Raw genomic sequence first — 15,783 nt, 5'->3', positions numbered from 1 at the left:
CCTAACTTCTCTAATTAGTTTGAATAATTTTTAAAATTTCTTGAGTCTTTCTAGATCAACAAAGCAGTAATTTGTAAAATATTTTTCCTTTATTTTAACAGCAATACCATGTTTCCCTTTAACTCTTTTATTGTTTTGCAAATTAAAAAGTATTGTTAAGTAAAATGACATTAGAACTTTTTATTGTTAAAAAAAAATAAAAAAAAAAATAAAAAAAAAAAGAACTTTTTATTGTTGTTCCTGAATTTGAAAGGAAATATTTCTGTTGTTTAAGCATTCAGAATGTTGCCTCTAGATTTTTATATCATTGTAATGTTAAGGAAATTTTCTCCCTTGCTTATTTTCTAAGACTTTTCTCAGGAATTGATACACAATTTTATGGCATGATATTAGGGGATCTGTGGGAATGATCATGTTGCTCTTCTCCTTTGACCTATTACTGATGGGCTATACTAATAAATTTGCTATTATAAGTGAACTTTTTAAAAAGATTTTTACTTTTTATTTGAGAGAGAGAGAGAGAGAGAGGGAAGAGCACACAAGCAGTGGGGAGGGCAGAAAGAGAAGCTGACTCCCTCCTGAGCAGGGAGCCCAACACAGGGCTTGATTCCAGGACCTCAAGGTTACAACCTGAGCCAAAGGCAGAGGCTTAACCAACCACTTAGGAGCCCCTAAATAAACTTGTATTCTAAGAAAGAAGTCTGCATAATATTCTGGGCAGATTATTCTTCTAATTTAGTACTATATTATTTTCATTGACTTATTTCAGATTTTTACATCTTCTAAAATATTATGGAAATTATAACCTGGCTACCCCCTTCCCCATATTCTAGATGCCTTTTGCCAGGCGTGTCTCCTTTAAAAAAAAAATAATGGGACCACCTGGCATATTATATAATTAGAATGAAAGCTCCATAAGACTTTGTTTTATTTGTTGATGATGCATTTAAGACCTTAGAAGCATTCCTAACACACAATTGGTATTTAATGGTATTTGAATTTAATACTTCCCGAATAGATTAGTGAATTCTCTCTTGTACTGATCTTTACTTTCTTCTTCATTTATACTACAAATTACACATCCTTTTTTTGTTGTTGTTGTTTAGCTGGAATAAGACATAGAAGTATATATATTGTGCACAATTTTTTTCCATATGAATATGAGCATGGTGTATTTGCTGAAGTTTTGATTATCTGAGGATTTCTTCCTGTTGCTATCAGGAATAGAAAAATAGCTGAAGAAAAAATTCTTCTCATATACTTTTTTCTCTTCAAAATTGTACTATATTGTTTCATTATTTCCTGATACTTAGCATTGCTGAAGAGTATTATAAAGCTGGCTTTAGTTTCTTCATCTTCCAACTTTTCTTTTTGTTTCATGCCAGAATACTTCATTCTTGAATTTTAAAGAGAATGACAAAAAGAATACATTTGATTCTTTAAGAATATACAGACATATGTGTTATATAAAATGAAAATCCTTCTCACTACTTATTCCTTCTCTCATAGAATTCCTCCAAAATAACCTCACTCCTCAGCTATAACTACTCTAACTACTCTGACTTTCTTCTAGGTTTGCTTCTATATATTTATAAGATTATAGAGTTTCTGCTTTCTAAAATAAGATCATATTCTTGTAACAAGGTACCCGGAAGAGAAAAACTTTAAAAATATTTTAGCAATAGAAGCTGCCAAATTCTTCTTTGTATAGATGGACACAGAGATTCACATTGAAACAGATATTCTTGGCCTACTGCTGCTACTCGATTTTGTAAATATTAGAAGAGTAAGCACTTGCCATCCTAGGGAAAAGAGACAAGAGGGACTTTTGTATATTTGTCAAGGCTGCCTTTTCTGAGTGTCTCTAAGTATGTAGACATAACTGATCTTTGAGTGTAGAAAGTGGAAAATTTTACATAGGAGCCATGAAGCTGCCCCAAACGACAGATAAATGTTTCATCCCCTTCCTGTTGAAAAGTCAACATTACTAAAATCTCAGAGATGAATTACGATGGTCCCAACCTAGCACAAGGGTCCCAAAGTAAACAGACTAAGAAGAAATTTTGAGTCTCTAGAAGATTACAAAGAAATATGAGATGTATGACAGAGTTGGAGGTGGTGAAGAGCTCCAGGAACATGTCATGTCAGGAGGTTAAGCTAGTTCAGAGCATTCCAGCCAGTGAGAAATTTTTAAGAATGGAGAATGGCTAATATATTTCTAGGAACAATGATGTCTGATATTAAATTTGGAGGCATTTCCTTGATTGACTACTATTACCTTCTAACATTTCTAAACTTTCAGTAGAAATCTGTTATCTAAAATAACCTAATGTTTGTGGTACTTTGTAGGTATGGAGGAAGAGGAAAAGAGTCTACACAGACCCAAAAACAAAGAAAATCTTTCAGGAGCAGGCTGTGATGAAGCAGTGGGATTCAGGATGGAATGGAATGTCAGAACACAAGCCCTCCCTGGAAATCCAAAGGACAATACCAGTGGTAGAGGTAGGTGTACTTTGTACAGTATTAGGATGGATGCTTGAACCATCTTATTTGGGTAATAGGATAAGACTTGAAAGATGGAGAATTTGGGAAGTACTAGATTGTAAATGCTTGAGTATAAATAATTCCCAGTCAGAATGACCCTGCTGTAAGGGGTGTGGTGGGCGGCCTCTAAGATGGACCTCAATGATCCCCACCTCCTGATATTCATGCCTTTGTGGAAGTCCCTCCCCTTGATTATGGGTTAGATTTAGTGATTCACTTCTAGCAAATAAAATACGACAGCAGTGATAGGATATCAATTTTAAGATAAGATTACAAAAAGATTACAGATTTCATCTTGGACATGCTATCTTACTCACCCTGAGAAATGCCAGCTACTGTTTTGTGAGCTTCCTACTGGAGACATCCACATGTCAAAGAACTGAAGAAGGTTTCCAGCCACTAGTTAGCAAGAAACTCAGGCTCCCAGTTCGACAGCCTGCAAGGAACTGAAGTATGCACACAACCACATGCATGAACGTGGAGAGAGATTCTCCCCATCAGATCCTCGGATGAGACCATAGCCATGGCCCTGTGGCTTGACTACAACCTCCTAAGAAGCCTTGAGCCAGCTAAATTGCACCCGGATTCCTGACCTACAGAGACTGTTAGAAAATGAATGTTTGTTGCTTCAAGTTCCTAAGTTTTATTTGTAATTTGTTATGCAATAAGAGATAATTAATTCAGTGGGAGAAATAATCAAGTGTATATCAGATAGTTGATAAATTTGGGTGAAGACTCTGATTTGGGATTCTGAATGGAATTAAATGTTTAATAGAGCCAGAGTATAGGAAATGCAATGATATGTTTAAGGATGCATCATTGTATAAAAGCAGCATGCCACAGGATATTATACCAAAGCATCTGTTTTCATGATTCCACTTGATTTTTGAGATATGTATGTAAATCTGTTTTAGAAGAGGCAACTCAAAGACTCAGGGGGAGCCTAGCAAGGCAACCTTGACTTGTCTTCCCTTCTTTCCCAGCAATCATACCCTGAAAACACAGAAAGTTACATAGGAATACTATTCAGAAGTCTAGTAGATTCCAAGTAAAGCCAATCATCAGAGTGTAGCGAGGGCATTAAGTGAGGAGAATCCAAGAGGCCCAGGGACTTTACCCACCAAAGGCTACAGAAGAGCCACTCTCCTTGGACCTCTCTCCCACTCAAGCCACACACAACAGTGTCCACATTAATACCTCTCTTTCTGGAAGCTTTTAGAGAATTGAATTCCCAGGATTCAACCTAGCTAAGGGCATAATATAGACAGGTGGGGGAACACTGTATCCAGAGATATCAGGCTGATTGTATAAAAGAGTAGAGACAGAGAAAACACTACAGCCTCCTTACAATTATCAGTATATTTTTAAAAATTACAGTCATAGGTTGTTACAACAAATTCCTAGTGTTTCTTATTCTTGTATTTGCCTTGTTATCATCCTAAAAATCAATCAATATCTAAATACATAGTTGCCAAAGTTCTGTTCTATTTTATTTTATTTTTTTTATTTTTTTATTTTTTTAGTTCCGTTCTATTTTAAATTGTGATTTTATTTAATATTAACATTACATGTCCATTTCTAGAACCTGGCTCTAAGGGGCCTGGTTAGTCAGAAGGTGTGGTGTTGCAGTTAATAAAACAGTCTCTAGACAGACTGGTTGGATTTGAACCCCAGCTTTCCTACTTACTGGCTGTGTCACCTTGGGCAAGTGACTTAATCTGTCAAGGCTTCAGGTTCCTTATTTATAAGATGGAGATAATAATAGCACCTATCTGATAGCATTATTTTGAGGATTCAGTAAGTCAATGCTTGCAAAGTGCTTAGAACAGCAACAGCTCCACAAATGGGTCCGCTTTCTGTTGGCCATTAGTTTTGTAATAGAACAGCAGATGATGGGGGAGGGGAGGGGTGTTAGTGGACAAGAAGAGAAACTTTAAGCTTGCCCAGTACAGAGTTCCTTTTGCCTCAGGAGTCATCTTGACCCAGAAACAGTATAAGTGGTGTGACATAAGGCTGTTTTGTGTTCCCTGAAAATAACAGATTAATATTAACACTCATGGGATAGTCTCTGGAGGCCCAGACTTGGACCTGCTTATGCTTTAGCCCTGCTGGGCCTTACCTCATACATATTCACTCAGACAAGTATGGTTTAAACTGGGAAAAAAGTCAGCTTTGGGGGCCTTTGTTTTTTATTTTATGGTTCTTTCTTTTGAAAACCAGATGATTTATGCTCTTGCCCCTCTGGGAACAGAGCAGGTCATAAACTGAAAACAAATGTCTACAGAAAAAAGAAGTTTCCAGACAACAGTTCTTCTAACAGACAGAACATTATCTATTCAGTAGAGAAAGCCAAGCTTGCTCGCTTACTGTTTTTTAATACTCTAAAAAAACCAAAAACCACACCCCTGAGAATGGCCACTTTACCATAGTCATCTTTATCTAAAGCTTCACAGTGAATTGACTCCTACCTACAAAGAATAGGAAATGGAGGCCCAAAGACTGACAACAAGAGATATGAACCCCTACCTCAGGTAAGAAATTCTGAGATGTTAGAATAGGAGAGAAAGATGAGTTTCAGTGCATTAGCATGCATTTAGTGGATACCTACTGTGGGCCAGGCAGTGCCCCAGGGATGACTGTGACATCAGTCCTACTCCATAATTGTCTAACAAGGGAGGTGAAACCAATACACATGAAAGAGACAATCCAAGGTCAAGGTTATGCTGTCAGTGCTTAAAAGGACCTGGTTTTGTCAAATGTGTTAATTTTGACAATGGGATCCCAATATCCAGAAAGCCATTTACTTATGGCCACACAACCAGATAATAGACAAATGCTTCTTAATAGAATGACTCTCTCCATCCCTCTTAATTGTTTTGTAATTCCACATAAACAACAACAATAGTAACTTTAGCATGGTTCTGTGTTTTACCTAGGTACCACAGTTTTTTCTCCAGAAGTGGGAGGTCCCATAAGGTAAGAGCTGGTCTTATACATTTTCAAACCTCACAGTGACTAATACCATCATAATTATCCAGAAGGTGCTCAATTCATCAGCCTAAAGTGATCTGGCCTAGTCCAGGTAGTTTGCTATTGGCGTAGGGCTCCATTGGTTACACAAGGAAGCAACACAGGTAGTAAAGAATTAAATCTAAGATACAGATTCAAGTTAAAAATACTTCAAACTTGGCATAAAAACTACAGACATATTTCCAAGTCCTTCTGTTTCCTTATCCATTTTGACCTCAGGTCTTGTATAATTATATGGACAAAGGTAATGCGTTTTTATTTCAGCTAGCAGGAGAAGGTCAAGATCCTCAGGGTGCTTTTGATTCTTCATATTCGCAGACAGATCATTGAAAGGTTTTGATATATTTCTCTTGGGGGTTTTCTGAAATTATACCAGGTTACCCTATCATCAAACATTTATTTCAATAAGAATTTTTTAAGTCATCGTGCCAAACACTGGGCAAGTTGTTGGCTACAAATTTGCCTGGCTGAATTATTGAACACATACTTTATGCCCAGAAAAAATAACAGCAAAGGTGTTGTATTATTTTTCCAGGGCTTCTGTAACCAATTGCCATAACCTTGCTGACTTAAAACAACAGAAATTTATTCTCTCATAATTTTGGAGGCTGGAAGTCCAAAATCAAAGTGTTGGGTGGGGCCAGACTCCTGGAGGCTCTAGGAGGAATCTTCCCTTGCCTTTTCCTAGCTTCTGGCGGCTCCTGGCAATTCCTTGACATTCCTTGGCCTGTGGCTGCATCACCCCCATCTCTGTCTCTGTCATCTTCTCTGTGTCCTCTCCTATTCTTAGAAAGAGTCACCCCTAAATACAGAGTGATTTCATCTCTAGATCTTTAACTGACTACATCCACAAGTACCTTGTATCTAAATAAGGTCACATTCTTGAGGTTCCAGGTTGGCATGAATTTGGGGGGACACGATTCAATAGCTGTCCTTGTACTTTGCTTGCTTTGGTCTGTAGTGACAAAACTGAGAGTGATAGAGATGGCCATGGTGGGGGAAGCTTTACTTTGTTTCCATGAACCAGTTCCTCCCATCTTGCTTCTCGTTCTCCGCAGTCTTACCCCCTGTCTTGCATATACCCGGATCCAGACTGCGACTCTTCAACATATAACACTGGTTCTTATGTGTTCCAAACCAATGACCCATACTGTCATGAGTACCCTGGCCCATCAGAATTTGAATGCTGCTTGCCATCATCCAACTTTTTTAAATTAACATATATGTACTGGATATTTCATGAGAGTCAGGCCCTGTCTTGGATGCTGGATTCTCAGTATGACAGGCAAGGTCCTACCTCATGAGTAATGAGGGGTGGGAATAGGGGAAAAACAAGCAAATTTGGCATATGAAACAGTTTCTGGTACATAGTAGGTGTTCAATAAATATTTGTAATTTGGTAGAATTAGTAAGATTGTTACTGATAGTGATAAGTGATATGAAGGAAATAGATTAATATGAAGTGAGGCATTTAAATAGGATCAACACGGAAGGCCTCTCTAAGAAGGTGATGTTTAAGCTAAAATGTTAAGAACAGGAAGGAGCCAGCTGAGGACATATGTCTCAGAAAGAGGAAAGAGTAAGTGAAACATCACTGAACTAAGAACAAATGGATTGTATTTGGGGACAGAAAGAGAACAATGTGACTTACAGAAACCCAGCAAGGGGGAGAATAGTATAAGATAGTGTTAGAAAGGTAGAAGGAATTGTGCTCAGTTATGCTAGACACTATGGATCAGATAAAGGAGTTTGGATTGTTAATGTCCACTGCACTTGGAAGCCATTTGGGGTTTAAGTAATGAATGTGATTTAAACTCATGAAATAAAATGAATTAAAAGATCACTATAGCTGCTCTGAGGAGGAAGGATTGTAGGAGGAAAGACTGGAAGAAGGGAGAAAAATATTTTAGCACATAAACAGGTTATAGGTGTAAAAGATATCGATTCCTTCAGTCTTTAGTGTAACCAGGAGAGGACCGAGCTGACCAAAGCCACAGAATTGGTCTGTCTACAGACTCATCCATTAATCTGAGATTACTGAATAAATAGCATCATTTTCCATGTCTGCCACAATGTGAAAAAGATTGGAAAGCACTGCACTTATGAACATTTTTTTATGAACATTTTTCATGTTTTTTGATCATCAAGCTCCTTTTGCACACTCTTCTTGTGTTTAGACAATTTCCTGTTGTGGTAACCGGCCTCCATGATGGCCTCCAGTGATCCCCCATCCCGTTCGTCACACCTCTGGTAGTCCCCCACACTCAGTACCAGGGTTTATTTTGTGTAACTAATAGAATGTGACAGAAGTGATTGTATATAACTTCAAAAATTAGGTCATAAAAGACTGTGGCTTACATCTTGGGCTCTGTCTCTCTCTTGGATGACTCGCTTTGGGGTAACCAGCTGCCATGTCTTGAGAATACCCAGGTATTAGGCCTATCCAGCCCTAATTCCTCTCACACTCCCCCACTCTATCACTGAAGGTCTGTGTTCAAAGGCAACAGCCACCGTTTGCATTTTAACTTTCATCTGCGTTTGAAGTTCTATAGAACAGATTCACTTTACTTTAAGAGAGTTTCACCCCTGAATTGAGCCTAAAAACTACTGGAAGTCAAAGGAGATTAAGAATGTAATTGAGGGTGAAAAAACTTTAAAAAAAACTTGTCTAGTTTTTCTTTCTTGAATAATATATGCAAGGCATTTTTCTCCAAAATGGCATCTTAAAAGGCAAACACAAAAATAAAAAACAAACAAACAAAAAACAGCTCACAAAACAAGCTTTGAATGTATCTTGATGGGATGAGCACTGGGTGTTATTCTATATGTTGACAAATTGAACACCAATAAAAAATAAATTTATAAAAAACAAAACAAAACAAACAAAAAAAGAATTTACCTTTTAATATGCCAAGCATTTTAAAACAAAAAATGAACAAGAACACCTCTGCTAGTTTATTGAGTCAGTATCCTAAAAGTAGTTCACAAATAACATTATGTTGCTTAAAATAGAACGATTTCAAATAGGATAACCAATATATAATGACCCCCTTTTTTTAGATCTAAAAGAAAATTAAGGCATGTACTTTGATTTTAATCAATGAGAGTTAAAGGTATAGTTTAAAAGGTACCCTTCTTCTAATTAAACCCTCAAAGTCAGGCAGCCATCTACAGTTCATTAAGGTTCAGATTTTGCACAAAACCTTCATTATCTGAACTTGATGAGTTTCTCTTCCTTTCAATACATTGTACCCTCAACAGAAGATGTCTGATCTCAAAAGACTCTTCAAGAAATGTGAAGTAAGCCCTCACCCTGGCTCACTGTTGTGCCCTGACAAACCTGAAGAATTCTAACCTTTTTCAGAAACAAATACTCTTCCAGAGGGAATAACATGGTTCAAAAGAAAAAAGAAATAGCTTATTTGCTACATCCATATGTATCTAGGGAAGCTGCTTTGTACTGCAACAGAGTCCATTACTTCCTCTACAGGGCACGCCCTGAAAAGAGTTCTCTTTTGCTAACAAGATGCTAACAAGATGCTAACAAGAGATTATTTAACACACTCACACGCACGCATGCACGCATGCATGCACACACACACACACACACACACACATACACACACACAGAGCACATATTTTAGATACCATCATGAAAATGAGAGAAATAAGGTAATGGAGAAATAGTAAAGTACTACTCGTGTACAAGGAGATAAAAAGTATTTGTGTGGTAGAGGATAGCAATTATTTTACAGTTCCTGAATAGGAGGAGAACTTATATCTGGTTTGTGGAAACTCATAAAGATTTGTTTATTTATTTGAGACAGAATGCTGGGGAGAGGCAGAGGGAGAGAGAAAATCTCAAGCAGACTGTAGGCTGAGCATGGAGCCTGACTCGGAGCTTAGTCTCATGAGCCCTGAGATCATGACCTGAGCTGAAAGGTTAGTGGAAACTCTTTATGCAAAATCTGAACTTTCATAAGTTACAGATAGAAAAGTTGCGGTCTCTGTGGATGAAACTGTGATTCTAAGCTGACATGAAAGGCAGAAGTGCAGAAGAAAAATAGGAAGAAAATGCAGGCCAGGAGAAAATCAGTGGAGCAGATCCAGACTACAGTGGGACCGCAGATTTTTAGGTCAGGTGGGAGTGGGTTGACAAAATAATAGAAGATCAGAGTGTTTTACTGGTAGTTTATCATAAAGTCACTTGGGCTTTAATCAGTTCTTTAGTAAGCTACATGTAATTCATTTTACAGTGTGGATTTGGTTTTCCTGCAGTTGTCCAAGGGGATCATAAGAGTTGCCAAGAATATACATAAAACTTGAAAACTCCTGTAAGACAGTTCTGATAACAAATTCATGGGGAAACATATTGTGTGACAGTTAGATTTTGGTTCTTGGAGTCTCCCCAACATGAGTTCGAATCTATATTTCATCCTTTGCTAACTGCACCACCTTAGGCAGGTAACTTAGACCTCAAAGTTTTAGTGTTGCTGTCTCTAAAGTCAGGATGATAACAAGTATTTCAAAAGGTTGTGATTCAGTTAAGCCAAGCATGTATATGGCATGCTTGGCAATTGTTCATACAGTATATGGCATGAGGCAATTGTTCAATAAATGTCCACTATAAACAAACACTTAAGGCAGTCTGGAAAGACCCCACAGGACATAAATGTACATTGATCAGATCCTGCCCATCTTCACTTGCAGAAAACAAAATCAGGGTGTAGCTCTGATCGCAACTACCAGAGTTGGTAATGGCATGATGCCAGTTTCTGCTCTTTTGGCCTTTGGGTTCGTTCAGCTTTGGGATGTGGGCTCTGTGCTCTCACCTGAACCCAGCATACCCACCTGCAGAGGAGGACAGTGTTCAAGGCAGAGCTGAGGATCACACAGCCCATCATGACCACTGACTAGCTTTGTGACCTTGGGCTGGCTACTTGAATTCTGTGCTTAGGTCTTCTCAGTTGAATAGCAGGGATACTTAATAACAATACCCTGCTCATGTGGTCGTTATGGAGATTATATGAGCAATATATTTAGAATACTTTTTAGAGTGTCTGGTGCATAGCGTAAGCTAAAAAATCTATAGTAAAAAGTAATATAATAATTCTAATAAAGTTTTGAAATAGACCCCTGGCATCCCAAATTCTACTTTGCTTCCTGACAAAAGCTTTGCATAATGGATTTATGGAAACAAAATGAGAGAGAAGAGGATGAAGAGCAGGTAGGTTAGAGGAGGCAAAGAAAGGCAGGAAAATTTGCCATAGGGATAACTCAAAGTATAAGCAGTACTAAGAGGATGAAGTTTTAAATTACAAAAGATACAAGAAGAAAGCTTAAGTATGGAAATTTAATATTCATGTCAGAAGTTGTAACAAAAACCCCTTGCATTTAGTGAGCACTTAGTAGACATATGATTAATTGGTTGATTAAATGTGATTAAATACTGAACTTTTCAGTAGACAACCTGAAGCTTGGTTCTTTGGATAGAGTGAGGGATGAGGAAAATATACAGTCTTATGGTCTTCTGAATAAGGCTAGAGAGGCAATGACATGAATTCTCTCCCTCCCTCCTTCCTCCTTCCTTCTTTCTCTCTCTCTCTCTCTCTCTCTCTCTCTCTCTCTCTCTGTATGACTAGAAATTTTTGTCCAAACCATTTATCGCCAAGCAAAAGATCAAGAAAGGGATTGTTGAAATTTTTCCTTAAGTGCTTAATGCTTACATTCTTGCTCATAAATCTGCACATTGACCCCTTTTCTTAATAAGCAGGCACTTGAGTGCAAGTCAACCTATTTTTAACACTGAGGATAAAAGGAAGTTTGATGTGGAAGACAAGAAATGGTACTGGCTATTTGGAATCTTTTCTTCTGTCACCTCTTTAGCTGGTTGGATATTTCATGACCACTGTGACATGGTCCAGCCAGTATTGGACTCCATCATCCTCTTTTCTCTTTGCAGCATCCAGAGTGACTCCAGCAGTTCCCTAGACCTGTCAAGGGTGAGGACATCAGCCACTTTGAAAGGCAGCTCCAGGGACGCAAAAAGTATTATTAAAAAATTACTTGGTGGCAGAAGGTACCTAGGTGTAGGTTTTTATCGGTCAGCAGAGATCTGACCCCTGCTCTCTCCCCTGTCCTCATTCTGAAAAGATGAACAAATGTAGAACGAGTGTCTACTAAAAAGAGACCGCAGAGGAGTGCCAGGCCCTCTGACCCGGAACATTGCCTTCTGTTCCTTTTAATATACTCCTTTTATGGTGTATCTTTTAAATACTAAAGTTAATAAATCTCTACTTTTTTTTTAAGTCAAAGAAATTGTAGCTATAACTCTGTAACCAGCAATCATAAAACTGAGAAGGAACTGCACAGCTCAGGAAGGAAAAATAAAGATTTTGAACATTCCTGAATAACCTATTTGGTGTAATGATTAACGGACGCATGGGCCAAGTGGGGCCCCCCAATCCAAAATCTGCTTTCATTTTATCTCTCAAAAAAAAAATTCACTCCAAATAGGGAAGAACTAAGCTCACAGACTTAAAAGGAGGGTGATGCCCAGGATGAGAGAATGCTTGTCACAGAACATGAGCTCACTTCTCGTCTCCTGGTCCAGGTGAATTATAGGGAGTGCAAGCTCTACAAGTGTGAGGATGAATTCCTATCAGGATTAATTAAGCAGGAGGTCTGGGAGTATTTTATAGGAGTGGTAATCACTGGGAAATAGCATGGGCTCACTAAAAACAAGTGCCAGTTGGATCTTACTTTCTTTTGTTAGAGGCAAACTGTCTGGCAAGGAACTGAATCAAACAAAATGCCAACAAATAGGAAGTTCTGCCATTAGGAGTGCCAAAACACTTCCCAAGAAACAGAATATGGGTATTGAAAGCAGGAGTAAGGATATGGCCTAAGAGCAGCATGGAAGGCTTACGGGATTTTTAAAAAAATTATTCCCCCCCCCCCCAGCTGGATGTTATACTCTATGTTGGCAAATTGAATTTAAATAAAATGCAAATATAAAATAAATAAATAAAATATAAAAATTATTTCCCCCACTTTTATTGAGGAATAATTGACAAATAAAATTGTATATATTTAAAATGTAAATGTATACATGATCTGGTATACATAAAGATAAAGTTAATTAACACATCCATCACCTTGTAAATTTTTAACTCTTTTTTTTTTTAATTTTTAACTCTTTTAATAGAGTCTTTTAACTGAGAGTTTGTATCCTTGTACATCTCCCCATTTCACCAATCCCAACCTCTGGCACCCATCTTTCTACTCTGTTTCTATGAGATCAGTATTTTGGTTGGTTGACTGGTTGGTTTTATAGGTTCCACATGCAAATGATACCATGTGGTATTTGTCTTTCTCAGTCTGGCTTGTTTCACTTAGCATAATTCCTTCCAGGTTTATCCATATTGTTAGAGATAGCATGGTTTCTTTCTTATTTAAAGCTGAATAATATTCCTGTGTGTGTGTCACATTTTCTCTTTCTCTATCCATTTGTCCATCGATGGACACTTAGGTTCTTTCCATGTTTTGGCTATTGTGAATAATGCTGCAGTGAACATGGGGCTGCAGATATCTTTTCAAGACAGTGATTTCATTTCCTTCGCATATATATCCAGAAGAGCAATTGCTGGAAGCTGGATCATATGGTTGTTCAACTTTAATTTCTTTTTAAAGATTTTACTTATTTATTTATTTAGATTTATTTATTTATTTTAGAGAGAGAGAGAGAAAGAGAGCATGAGCAGGAGAGACAGAGAGAAAGGGAGAGAGAATCTCAAGCAGACTCCATGCTGAGCACAGAGCCCTATGTAACCCTGACATCACAACTTGAGCTGAAACCAAAGTCAGACGTTCAAGTGACTGCGCCACCCAGACATCCCTATTTTTTAAAGGTTTTTTTAAAAATTATTTTTTAAAGCTTTCATTTATCTATTTGAGGGCAGTGGAAGGGCACAAGGAGAGGGAGAGAAGAGCCTAAGCAGACTGCGCTGAGTGCAGAACCAGAGGAAAGGCTCGATCTCACAATCCTGAGATCAGACCTGACCTGAAATCAAGAGTTGGATGCTTAACCAACTGCACCACCCAGGTGCCCCAAGATTTATTTATTTATTTTACAGAAAAAGACGGGGATGGGGGGGAGGAGAGAGAGAGAGAGAGAGAGAGACTAGAGGGAAGGACAGAGGGAAAGCATCTTTAAGCAGACTCTCCACTGAGCTCAGAGCCCGTTGTCTGTGGGGCTAGATCTCATGATGCGTGAGGTCACAACCTGAGCTGAAACCAAGAGTCGAACACTTAACTGACTGAGCCACCCAGGCACCCCTTTAATTTTAATTTTTTGAGGAACCTTCATTTTGTTTTCCATAATGGTTGCACCAATTTGCATTCCCACCAGTGGTGCATAAGAGTTCCTTTTTCTCCACATCACTGCCAGCCACCATTCTGCCATCACATCACTTTCCCATATTCTTTTGGTTAAAATAAGTCACAAGGCTAGCCCAATTCAAGGGGGATGGGAAATAGACTCAATTTCTTGATTGAAGGAGTGGTAAAATCACATTGAAAAAGGATATGTGGAATGGGAGGGATGGTTTTGGCAGTCTGGAAACAATCTACCAATTTGTCCTTGGGAAAATTATTTAACTACCTGATTTCACATTCTTCACCTGTGAAATAGGAAATAACACTTACTGCTTAGGAATGTTGTCACTAATAAATTAAGAAAGTGTGTTTAGCATCTCATACGTTGTAGTAGACACATAACAGCCATAAAAAAAAAAACAACAACAACATATATTGACTGAGCCTGTGTTGTGTGACAGCACTGTTCCAGGTCCTTTTATGTAATCTTTATAACAATTCACTAATGCATATATTAGTATTATCTGAAGAGAAACCCTAGGCACAAAATTTTAAGTAACTTCCACAAGGTTGGTTCCAGAGCAACTATTCTAAATAGCATATGTCATACTGCCTGTTACATCCAAAGGGCACCTCTTAGTCTTTGTCTGTGTAGGCTCTGTTGATAATTGATGGCTGTAGATCACCCCTCCATCAAATGTTCTTCCTCCTTTGGCCCCCACGACTCCCCTCTGTCCAGTGTTTTCTCTGTCACTGCTGCCTTTCAATCTCCTCCTCACTGAACCACATTTTAAATGACAAAGCTCTCTCCCATTTTTCCAGCTCTCCTCGCCTGGAGGAATCCATCCAATATGGCAACTTAATATCTCTTTCTATGGATGATTTCCAGTCTCCCCTCTCTCCATAACTCTAGGCTTCCAGTTCTAAGCATTTTCCATTATTCACCACATATGACCCAGGTCAGTTTGTGAAACTTCTATGTCTTTCATTCTATCTCATCCCATTGACTGCAGTCCTGTCAACTAATACTTGAAATGTTTTTCCAGTTTAGATGTTCTTGCCAATCTGCTAGTGCCTTTGGCCTGATCTAGGCCCTCATTATATCTTAACTGGCTTATCAAAGTAATTTCTTCTTTTTTTTTTAAGTTTTTAAAATTTATTTATTCATGAGAGACAGAGACGGAGAGAGAGAGGCAGAGACACAGGCAGAGGGAGAAGCAGGCTCCATGCAGGGAGCCTGATGTGGGACTTGATCGTGGATCTCCAGGATCAAACCCTGGGCTGAAGGCAGCGCTAAACCACTGAGCCATCCAGGCTGCCCTCAATGTAATTATTTGACTGGACTCCCGCTTTCAGTTCCTCTCTGAGGTGGTCACATCGGTAGTATATTTATACATGCTTGAACATACACCTCCTCCCCACCATTACTATACTAGCCCTAGCCCCTTGCTCTCTCTCTGGTTCCCCCTTCACCATTACATGGTTCCCTCCTTTCAGGGACCAGCTTCTGCACTACCTCCTCCACAGGCTCCCCCCTCTTCAGCTGGCTTCATCTCCTTCCTTGTTTTCCTAGGTCAGAGAGTCAACCTGTCTTTTCACTGTCTAGTTATCTTTATAACTCTGCATTTTCTCTGCTGTTCTAATAGAAGATGCTTGAGGCCCTAGCACCGTTCACAGCAGGATTTCAGAGCTCTGTTCAGTGAACACTCTGGCATCCTGAAATACCTTCCTGCACAGTATTATTTGCTATGAGGTGTCCCTAGCAACAGCACAACCTATGGCTAAGAGTGCCAGCTGTGGAGAGTCAACTCTAATTGTTTTATAGCAGGGCCA

This window comes from Vulpes lagopus, chromosome 15 (genome assembly GCF_018345385.1).
Source record: "Vulpes lagopus strain Blue_001 chromosome 15, ASM1834538v1, whole genome shotgun sequence".
NCBI classification, from domain to species: domain Eukaryota; kingdom Metazoa; phylum Chordata; class Mammalia; order Carnivora; family Canidae; genus Vulpes; species Vulpes lagopus.
This window is presented reverse-complemented; position numbering follows the sequence as displayed.